This window comes from Chrysemys picta, chromosome 23 (assembly GCF_011386835.1).
Source record: "Chrysemys picta bellii isolate R12L10 chromosome 23, ASM1138683v2, whole genome shotgun sequence".
NCBI classification, from domain to species: Eukaryota; Metazoa; Chordata; order Testudines; family Emydidae; genus Chrysemys; species Chrysemys picta.
This window is the reverse complement of record NC_088813.1, coordinates 11,370,118-11,382,445: the sequence shown is the minus strand read 5'-3', so window position 1 is coordinate 11,382,445 and position 12,328 is coordinate 11,370,118. Positions and strand designations below refer to the sequence as shown.

Below are 12,328 nucleotides of genomic sequence, written 5' to 3'. Positions count from 1 at the left end.
CCCACACATACACATTGTCTCTTCATGCCCACCCCCCTCACACATTGTCTCCTCTCAGAGCCACGCTCCTCCCTTCAGGGCCTTTCTCTCTACTCACATTGTCCCCTTACCTCTCATAACTCCCCACACATAGACCCTTGTTAGAGCACCCCCAATGCTTCCTCTCAGAGGTTCCCTTCCCCTCAAAGTCCCCCTCGTATTGCCTCTTCTTCCTGTTCAGGGTCTGACCCCCTTTCCCTTCCTCAACAGCTGCCTGAGACCTTTACCCTCCCCCTGTCCTTCTACAGACTTAGTTGAGATGCTGTTTTGTTTCTGTGTAGTGGTTCCTCACACCCTATCCTTTTTGTATAAACCGGGGTGAGGGTGGGTGGGAGCTGCTGGCCAAGGTCCTGTTGGTGCTAATTGAAGGAAGCAACTTGGGGAAGGAGATTTGTTCAGAGTTTTTCGACTCCTTTCCCTCACATTTATTCTTCCAGAACATTACATCCGTGGTTCTCAAACTTTTGTACTGGTGACCCCTTTCACATAGCAAGCCTCTGAGTGTGACCCCCCCTTATAAATTAAAAACACATTTTTATATATTTAACACCATTATAAATACTGGAGGCGAAGCAGGGATTGGGGTGGAGGCTGACAGCTCGCAACACCCTGAGGGGTCCCAACCTCCAGTTTGAGAACTCCTGCATTACATGATGTAGTGAGGGGCTTAGCATAATGTGCATATCTTGAGGACTGCCCGGTTCAGAAATAACAATTTGGGAGAGTTCTCCACATACCTCAAACAGAGCAGAATAATGTGACTTCAAGAAGTGTAACATTGTAGATAACTTGCCATAGCAATTTGACAGCATGAATTTGCATAAGTGGCATTGTGGATGCAAAGTTTTGGCGGACAGCAGCATCTAACACGTTAGCAAGGTTAAGGAGTTAGGTTTTTATGTAGGGTATAAAACCTCAGCTAGAAAGAAGTGAAATTGACATATCACCTACTATGATAATCTTATACTCAGAGAAGTTTATAGAACTTTTAAAGAAGCATTTTGAAGAGTAAATTGGCTTATTTTAATCAGAATTAGTGCAAATTGTTTTCTTTAAAGTGACTGTAAATTTAAAAACCTAATTCTGTATGAAATCTTATAAGAAACACCTAAGTTTAGTGTAACTAAAAAGATGAGAAATATTTTTCTTTTTCAGCTTATTTGTGCTTTTGATAAGCTTTTATAGTCAGTTTCACTGTTTCTTCTGTTTGTGTGGGGTTTTTTTCACAACAGGGTGATAGACATTTTTAAAATATAAGAAGGTATGCTTGGGTAAATAAAAAAAAAAATGGCAGCAGCCTCAGGTACAGTCCATGACACTGACTTTTAACTCATTTTTAAAAAATTTACTAGATTGCAAGTTCATGTGTCCCTTTAAACTCCTAGAGTTTTTTGGTGATAAACATGGGTCATATATTAAAACAAGAGCAAGAAAATCTCAGATTGAGAGACCAGTTGATGGTGTTTTACTGTAAACAGTAGCATATCTTGGCTTTTGTTCGTGTGTGTGTGTGTGTGCGTGCTAGAAATATGATTTTACAGAGAATGGTGAATAGGTAGAATGGGTTTCCACTTGAGATAGAGTCAAGTACTATCAATATATTTGGGCAAAAATTGAATGACCGGAGAATTTGGTTAGAGTATTAGATATTTTGGTGGTTTGGAGTAACTGCTGGACACTCTTTTTAGAGGGTGAGGGGGTTGTCAGGAGGTATTTTTTGCCCATGGTACTTCCTCCTCCCCCACAAATTATGTATTGGTCCCCCTTCCTCCCTGATAAGGGTGCGTTTGCCCTCCTTTGGCATAACCCGTATATACTAAAGAGCTGTGTCTGCACAGAACTTTTTTATTAAATTTTTTATTAAAATTGTGGAGCTGCACCACTAGTAGAAAAGATTGGAACGTTTTTCATATGGAGTCATGTAATTACTGCTCAGAGTAAATCTAGATGACTTGGTGGTAAAAAATGCCAGCAGCTGCCAGCACCTTGTCCACATTAGAACTTCTGACTGTGGAGCTGAAACAGTGAGAAACTCTAAGAGAAAGACTTGCTAAACAAATAAAGTAGATAATTTGGTCAAGAATGGTTCTGAATATGCTTGCATTCCATATAATGGTATGAGTCTTGACTTGTTAAATAAATGGCAGTAGTTTTATTTTAAACTTTAACTTTAAATAATAATTCATTTATAAAGATGGAAATTACAAGAATATCTGTACTACTTAGCTGGCAAAAGGTACCTGACTTTTATGTTGTGTGAAATAACTGCATTCATTGACATGTTCCATATATGGTACACATCAAAACACCATAGATCATCTTTTTGAACAGCTGTTTTGTAAAAACATGTTTTAATCTTAAGAGTATTTTAAAGAGCACAGTTAATTTAAGGTATACTTTATTTGAGTATTAAACTTGGTAGCTTCCTTAGTGGACAAGAGACTGTCAACTAAAGCCCTAAACAATTAGGAGAAAACAACGTTTTTGAGCTAGTAAGAGAGGGCTGTCAAATTCAGGTACACAGTAATTATACAATTCTTGAGTAAGAGAGAAATTGATAGTCTTGAAACACTGATTGTTGAAAATCATGAGCTGTGATAATATCTCACTTCTATTTCTAGTTCAGTTGAGGTCTGTATATGCAGTAGGTTGAAGATCTGAGAAAATGTGCATAATATTAACATTAGCTTTACAAAAGGGAATCAATTCATAGTGAACTCTGATATAATGAAATTCCCACAGAGTTTTACTTAATTTCAATATGCAAATTGTGATTCTGATTATAGTGACCCTCTGCTTAAAATAAAGTTGTTCTGTGAGAAATAGTGTAACTAGAAAAGGCTTCCTTTGTATTTCTATATTTGGCTGATATCTGAAATCCCTTACCTATAAATCTTATTTACAAATAAAATACTGGCACTTGTTTGCTAATTTAATAATTTCTTAAACAAATTTTTCAGAAAAATATAGATTTGTTACTGCTTACTTCTCTGTTTAGTCTCTTGTTCATGTCAAATTGATGGAAAATCTAAAGACAATGTTAAATGTAGTAGAATAACAAAATATTTATTAATTGCTTCAGAGTGTCTATTCTTAAGCAAAATACCATTTGGAAGTTACAAAGTAATTTCATCTTCTGTTTATAAGATAATATTTAGGGAGCACAGTCACTTGGAAAATAGTTATATGTAGGCAGACCCTTCTGGAATCCTACGATCAGTTGCTTTTAAATAGAGATTCAACATTATATACCTTCTCTTACATCTGAACAGATTTGGGGCAGGGGAGGTGGGATGGATTATTAGGTGGGTGGTTCCTTTTCCAAAGAATCGTACACAGCTATGCTCGCTGTAGGTATATCTCCAATACGGAGCATCACATTTCTTGTAGTAATTGTTTCTCGTGGAATTCTTTGTTTTACACTTAGGGTTTTCATTTCATATTGACATTTTCTGTTCTGAAAATTCAGACAGCTTCAATGTGCTATTCCAGGAAGAGGTAGGGTAAGCTAGTGTGGGGGATTTGCTTCTTTGGTAACCTAATCAGCAAGAGGTGCTTTATATGGAATGTCTTTCCTTTTTCCTCATCCCTTCTCTTGTCTCCCTTCCCTGTTACCATTTTCACTCATAGTTCAGTATATCATGATATTATGTAAGTAGTCTCTGATGTGATTTGACAGGGTTCTTAAACTTTCAAGATTGATAAGCAATATCTGTTACCCACCTAAAAAATGGCAATAATCATTTTATAATATCCGGATGATAACTTAGTAGGTTTTGTGTTTGATGAAATGAAGCCCCCAAAGCCGATAGGTGAAACAAACAGACCACTGAATGCATCCTGACTCTATTAAAAACAAAAAACTTCCATAACGCAATGTTGTCTCCTCAATTTTGTATGGCAACCAAGTGACGTTTATGAGACTCCTGCTCACCTAAGTGCTCAGAGCAGCATTTTTGGTAAAGTGAAGTTTACCCTTGTATGCAAAGAGAACATACACAAAGGAAGAAGAGAGGCCATTACTGTTGAAAAGGAAAAATTGTTGCTTTTAATCTGTTTGACTATGTCTACACCAGTTCACCAACCCAAGATTTTGCAAAATGATTAATGAATTTAGCAATTGTTGCACACTATGAATATTTCTCCATTTGGCTCCTGTTCGTGGTTTAACCTCTCTGAGCTCATTGGCAAGGCCCCTTACTGTGTTCATACTTAAGTTCCCCTTAAAGACCCACTTCTGCCCTGCTGCCTATGCTGAATCTAGTTGACTTTTATTAAAAATCTCTATTTGTTGTTCCCCTTTCACTAACCACTGTCTGTATCTGTTAGACTGAGTTATTTGAGACAGTACTCTATCTTGGTAGTTTGGAATGTGCCTTGCACTATTTTTTAATTTATTGTACCAGTGGCATCTGAAGGCTCCCCGCCAGGGTCAGGACCCCTCGGTGCTAGACGTTACCAAAAACAAACCATGATAGCCTATGGTTATTCCTGGATTTGGTGGTTGAACATTAATAATAATACCTAACTGTTAAATATCTGGGATGAAATTGGAGAAGTCTAAACTAAAAGTAAAATTAAGTAATGGTCAAATGGAAAGTTTTGAATACATCAAAGGAAGGACTGTAAGCTAGTTTTGAGGAGATGGGTACAATGGTCCCTGTGTTTGTTTTTATAAAAATATTCAGATAAACCCAACCTTTTATGATAACACTCAGACAGGTATTAGATTTCAATATGAAATTTCATCTGGAATGCATTTGAATTTTTGTTAAAGATTTAACATGAAATGATGCTATTTATCCTTCCAAATTTCTGAAGAGGACATGGTGGTTAGTACTTATACGTACCTAAATTTCAGGTAGTTTAAGGTACTGATTGGAAGCTGTAAAGTTTAGTGAGTACATGCTAGACAGTTGGAACAATTAAAATTTAGTGAGTCTCTCATCTCTCCGCAGTGACTGTTTCTCAGTTTTACAGATGTTGTGGAGCCCCACAATCAATATATTTTAGGCAACAGGAAAGGAATTTATTTCTGCATCATTACCTTGTAGAACAGACCATCAGAACTGTCAAATTGTAACTTACATGTGAAAATGTAAACTTCCTGTCTCATTGACTGAATACTATGTTTGCACTCTAAAACTTGTGCAATATTCTTTTACTTAACTAATTAATTTCAATGTTTAAGACCTTTAAAATATGGAATTAGTGATATGTAACTGTACTACATACAGTGCTTTTTCTAGTGTTCATTCCATGCATTAAATCAGCTATTTGTGCCTCAGGCCTTCAAGAAAGGGCCATTAAACTCTCGGTCTTTGAGCTGGTCTCCTCTTGTTTTTTCCCTCTCCCCAATTTTCAGCAGTTGCTCTCCTGCTTCTTCCTTTTAATTTTCCTTCTTTTCCCCTTTTTCTCCCATTTAGTTTGGTTCCTCATGTCAATTTGAAGCTACTTCAGGCCATGATTAAGTGCTGTGTAGCGTGGCGTGCTGGCACAGTTGCTGGCAGCTTTGTGCTTGTGTACTGCAAATGAAGCTTCAGATGCCAATGGTGCAATCTCACAGTCTAAAATGATCATTGCTTCTGAAGTATTGTGATTACCTGGATAGGCTAGGACTCCGTCAGTACTATGTGCAAGTGTGATAGTTCTGTGCTGTATTGCAGGATTTACTGTACATTTTAAAAGAACTTCACTACAATTTAAGTGTACTGTGTTTCCCCTAAATCTTCCGGTCAACTTTCTAGAGAAGCACTTGCTCTTTTATTTTTCTATGAAATACAGTCAAAAGTCTGCATTTCCATTTTTTTTTAATTACCTATTCCCTATTTCACAATCTTTCTTGAATAGATCAGGTCTTTTACCCTTTGTACCATGCATATATTAAAATCTTCTTTATTAATCAAAGTACTCATTGCAATTTGACACTAACTCTTTTTACCTCTCAAGTTTTTTTCTGTAGCTTGCTGTTTCTTGGTTTTTAGTAGTCCTCCCAAGCCTCATTCTTACTTGATCTGTTTAAAATCTTTCAGCTTTATTGCTGATACTGCTCATTATATCGCTACTTAATCATGTTGACGCTTGATGCCAGTTTTATAGCTGGTTAAGATTTGAGATGAATTCCAAATGCACTCTACGACTGGTTTAACTTCCTCTTCAGTTGACTTTCCTTACATATCATGGAATTCAAAACAACTTTCCCTAAAGCATTTTGTTTGCATTCAATGTTGGCTTTTTTTAACACCATATATTGCCCTCAATCACAGGCATTTCCCTGGGCTGCCAGCCAAAGGAATGCTTAGGAGGATGTGTATATGTCTGAAATCTTCAAGTGAGTATTGAGAGCTCCACATGTGGAGTGAGGACAGTATGTGCCTCTGATTGTCCAATACTTTTGTGCTGCTTTTCTTGGTGGTATGATCACTTTTTGATAAAATAGTCACTAGATTCTGTGTTCTACCTAACTTCTGATTTGGCTTATATCCAAGTGTTAAGCCTTTGACTATGCTGACAGCTCAATAAACTATAAGGAAAAATGGTACATTCTAACTCAAGGAATATGGTCTCTTTTTAAATCCATAAAGATTCTTCCCAATGATGATTTAATCTAGCACTTTTTAATCGTCTTCCTTTAACAGGAAAAACATTTTCTGCTCACCCTTCTCCAGCTGCCCTGGAGGTCTGTAACAAACCAACAGTACTACCTTTTTTTACTTAACTCAAATCCAGGTCTCAAATATAATTTGGCTTAAATTTAAATGTTCTACTTTGTCATCCCCAATACTACAGGTAATATTACTTCCCTCTGCATATGTGTCTCATTCTGCACACATTGCCGTTCCTCTGCCTGCTTTACTTTTACCTGTTCTGTACTTTGGTATTTTCAGCTAAGTTATTTTGTGGGTCTGACTGTACCTGTTTTTCCAATAAGATCATACTCATTGCTGAATGCATGCCTCCAGTTAAGCCATTGTATAACATTTGCTTCCAGAATTTCTGTAAAATATATGTAACTTTTCCATTTCATCTTACCTTACTCTAATTCTTGTTATACACAGACTTTCTCCATATGATGCACTGATTTAGTACCAGGGCAAATCTCTCTGGATTCTTCAAATATCTCTTCCTTATTGTAAAATATTTTCCATATTCGCCTCATTCTGTTTACTTCATGCCATTTATATGTATTCTGTCCTGTATTCTTGTTTACCTACTGTTCTGCTTATACGCATCTTGTCCCTCCCCATTCTGCATCCTTTCTCTCCCCAAATCACCTTTGCACATATAAAGCACCTTTTTCATCTGAGAATCTCCATTCATATTCTCTAACTATGCAAAATATTTTGGCTGGACTCAGCTAGACAGGCTTGAGATCTTGCTGACTGACTCTGAGCTCTGTAGTAATTCTGCATAGGTGCTACACTTCACCTCTCTGAAGCCTACCTCTACATTTGGCACTTTGCCAGTCTCAAGATGCCTTCCAGTCCATTGTGTTGTGTGTCAGACTGCAAAATGAAACATGCTATCAATTCTGGTAAGATTCACTTTGCCGCCTTTGGGACTCACAGATCATGAAGGAATAGAGTACCAGTGTAGCTTGCTACTGGTTTGGACTTTGTGTGCACTGCAGATTGTAATATAATTCTCACCAATTATTTTGGACATTTTTTACCTTGCAGCACCCACACAATGCAGTGGTGTAGAGTAGTAAGGAGAAAATAAAGAATGAGCAAATAAGGGAGCAGCTCTGGCACTTAGGTTAATTCTTCTGCATTTTTTCCTTTCAAAAATCCAAAGGGGGAGAGACAATGAATGTGGGGTTTGGAGTAAAATTGCATGTTCATTGTATGAGTATACTAGTAATCAACCTTTTTTATTGGGTTTGCTATACTGGATCAAGTCACTGGTCCTTTCTGGTCAACACTTCCATCTTTTGTCTTTACCCCCTCCGGCCTTCCACTGTATAATTAGACCCTATGTCACTTTTATAGGAAAGTCCTGCCCTTGTCAGTTCTTGGGCAAATCACTGATTTCAGATTTTTGTATGATGTAACAGACCAGAAAATTTAATATCTAAAATGCAGGGTAATTATCTAAAACCAATTTGAGCATGAGGGTTTTTCTCTTCTATATTAAGAACTAACTTGGGGAATTAAAATGGGTGCAGGGTGATGCATTTGAGTCTAAGGTGAGAGAGCATTTTTCTGTGTGATAAATATTATCTGTAAGCGAGGATACTGACACAGCTATCAAAATTGGAGAGACGTGTGGATGTGCTTAGAAAGATCAATAGAATATGAGAGGATCATGGATAATAAATGGCTGATGCTAGACACCAAAGGAATACCAGCTGTTTGCATTGCAGGATGAGCATATTGGAGGTGGGGCACAGTAGGGATAGTGACTAAAACAGTGAGAGAATGTAAAGAAGAATAGTGTCCAGAAAATATCAGAGCTTGAAGAGTACAAACGTTAAGGCAGTAGAGGGAAATAGTACAAAGCCAAGGAAAAGAAAAGAGCAATTGAGAAATATTGTTAATAACGCCATCATGGAATATTATTTTTGTCATAAAGAACAAGCGAACAGAATTGTGATTCGCCTACCAGAACAAGAGGTCATCGCGTATTTTTTTCTAATGGAGCTTAATTTTACATGTACATCCATAGCTATTTGAAATGTTTAAAGTGTACGGGCACATCAGCATAGGGGAGAGCACTGTTTGTCTATTTAGCCCCTCTGATTTGGGTGACAAAAACTGTTAACGTAGACAATAGAATTTGTCAGGAATAGCAAACATCGGTACACCATATCTGGGTGGAACAAGGGCATGCAAGGGTTCAGGTACTCTCTTCTTACTCCTAAGAATCACTACCATCTGGCCTACTAACTGGAAGAAATCACCAGTGTCAAAAATAGGATTAGGCAGGTACTTCTTGAGGCCCATACAAGTGTATAGTGTCCCCTTTTTAAAAGAGACACTAAATAATTATTAGATTTGCATTGCATTTGGCAAAACTAATTTGTTAGAGAACATGTCCGTTATTATGGACTTCAGCTGCAGAAAAGTACAGACTGGTTCAAATGTCTTTGTTTCCCAAACAATGCTATGATGGGGCAGTCAGGTACATGTGGATTGGCAATGGATATTTTTGTATATCATTATCTTTCTTGACGGAAAAATAAAAGTATCCAGGGATGGAATTCTCAAATAACACACTTAACCTGAGCAATTAACACACATACACACACACACACACACACACACACACCCCCATGCCTGCCACAGCTGTTTTTCCAGCCTAGGAGCTATAATAACATCTGCATCACGGTTCCTGGATGTTGGATCTGCTTATGTGCAAATCAATTGGTGTATTCAGAACTGACATGGATGGAATCTGCTTCCCTGCCACGTAAAGTTTAGAGGTTCTACTACACAACCACAACACCTGTCCCCCCTCATACCTGAGTATTGCAGAGGTTCTATGTCATGGAGGGTCTTTGTACAGGTCCTATCTCAAAGGCTGAATTTAACCCAAAAAGATTAAAACATAGTATACAACCAAAACCCATCTTACCACATACTTTTTTTTTTTTTTTTTAAAGTTGAAGTTATAAGATTTTTACGGTCATGCTGCTGTTTTGCTATCCTCTGAGGGCATTATTTGAGTGCAAGGCTATTGGCAATGCTGCAATCACCTAAGAAATGTTAATCTCCTAGGTTAATGCACTAGCATTTCTGATTACTTTATTAGGATCTTTTTATAGTTGTAGTTAAAATGTATGCAAATATTTTAATTCTGTTGTGTAAACACTTCAACCATAGATACGGGAAAATGTTTTTGAAATTGTACTATAAAAACAATATTTTAAAAGCAAAGTCGCATTGCAAATTGACTTAGTCCGGGGTAGACAATGTTTCAGGTCATGAAGCTTCTTACCTCATTGCCTATTAGATTTCTTATATACCTTGTTTATAAATCTCTTGTTAATTCGCTTGAATGGGACTAGTCACAGTGAGTAAGGGTTGCAGAACTGGACTTTTAGTAGGTAATCTAGTAACACGTTAGGTGAGAAGGGAATATCCACTGTTCCTCTGCTCTCCAAGGACAGGGGAGTGAAACAGAAAAGACCGTGAGGGTCCACAAATGTCACTTTCTCATCCCATATAGTGATTTGATTTAACCGTATGAACCCAACCATGACAAGAAATTAAGGTGGAAGTATGGGGTTTTCCTAGTCTTAAATCTTGGAATCTGACCTAATTGTATAGATAGATTGTATTATGTTTCACAGGAATGCACAATGTACGTATCCGTTCCTGACATCTTTCACTTTAACTCAGGGGTGGGAAAACTTTTTGGCCTGAGGGCCACATCTGGGCATGAAAATTGTATGGCGGGCCACGAGTGCTCATGAAATTAACAATTCAGAGATATTCCAAAAAAAGTATTTAATAAAGATACATTTTAGTGGAATTAAACATAAAACCTTACTTACTATTATAAATATACCATCATAACAATGTATTACAATAATTAAACCAAATTAACCCCCTTTCCACACTAGGATGTTCCAGGCTCTGATGACGTGTGAGGCGTGTTTGGGTTATGCAGCTGGAGTAACATGCATGCCTTCACGCCCGTCACACAGGTCCTGAACACGCGGGAGCACTGGGTGGAGCAGGGCAAGCCCCTAACTCTGCTCCCTGGTGGGAGCGCCAGACCAGGGCAATGGTGCTCGAGGGCCGGATTAAAAGGTCTGATGGGCTGGATGTGGCCAACGAGCCGTAGTTTGCCCATCCCTGCTTTAACTCATTTGGACCCCATGGGTACAAAAGGGAGTATTCCTCTTGTAACTTGCACTAACTTACTACTGCAGTATCTTTACACTCATTCATAGTGCAGAGAATCCATCTCTTCATTCATATAAAGGGGATGAATTACATCATGTATTTCTTTGTATAGTACCAGCTGAGTACTAGGCACTTTACAGACAAGTGTGAGTGTATGGATGTGGGAATGTGATTACTGCATACCTGTTTGCAAGCTAGCATTTCCTACCAGTACTACTATAATCACTTCCAAAATACATTAGCATTTTTGTTGTGGTTAGTAGATTAAAAATAAAGTGCCACTCTGCCTCCACACCACAGTCATTCCGCGGCTGCATACATCTGAAACTTCAGCGTTGCTATTTAAAGAATTACTGAAATGGTTTCAGGTTGGAGGTTTCCGAGATGCATGGAGGACTGTCTTGTTTAAAATAGTTGCTAATAGAGGGCGTCCAGAGCATCATCCTCTTTGATGTACGTAGCAAAAAGGTGTGCAATTGCTCAGTAATTCGCCCAGTAAAAACCGTAGGTGGTGCCTTGCTCTAGAAAAGAATAATTCTCAGAGAATTGGTAAGCGATAATGGCTTCTCTTTCTGTGATAATTTGCTTCATCACCCTGAGATAAGAACATTGCTGAATTTTAATGAAATGGAATGAAGTGATCTATCTGATAGGCAACACGCTTAGTAATTTCCACCACTAACTCTTCAAGGCTAACCGGTATTCAGTTGCTTGTAAACCACTGCTTATGTGTAAATTTGTTCTTCGCAGAAGCTTTCTTCTCTGTATCTTTTATCAAGACTTATGTAACTTCCCAGATAATATGGATGGCTATGCACAGTACAGAAACTTGAGACAGACGGTGCTACACAACATTGCACATGTTAATTCTTGGCAGTTTGTCAGTAGACATCCCAGGGCAAAGTTCCATTGAGCTTGTTGACCGTGTGATACAGAGAAAGTGACTGCTTGAGGAGATCATGGTGGAGCAACTCTTGGTTTAAAAAAATGGTTACGTTGTTTGTATAAATATACATAAAATAATTACACAAGTTAACATAATGCAGTAAGAGGTCATATTTTGAGGTAATGAAGCAAGATAATGGAGCTCTGATTTTCTTTGCCTCTGGTACTCTTCACCTTTCCTTCTGCCAGCTTCATTGATGTAGCAGAACATATTAATTAACATGGTAACACTTGTAAGAATGACCTAAATAAGCACTTGAGAGACCACTCAGTGTTTGTCTCAATATTTTGAGACCTGAGTTGTCCAGTACTTAAAGTGTTGGACTGAGAGTCAGGAAATATGGTTTCTTTTTCTGGCTCTTCCAGAGCCTGTAGGATTGTGCCTCCATATTCCCATTTTTAAAATGGACATTTTTACTTTAAAGAGTATTATGAAAAACAACACTTTGGCAGTTTGAAATTGCAACAGACTTCCTTATTGGTTGCCTGTC

General features: G+C 37.8%; 1 protein-coding gene across 1 annotated transcript in view; it reads left to right on the top strand.

The window, feature by feature from the left end:
* Positions 1–12,328, top strand: part of MACO1 (macoilin 1) — a 49,038-nt gene that overhangs the window by 1,048 nt on the left and 35,662 nt on the right. The window lies entirely within an intron of this gene.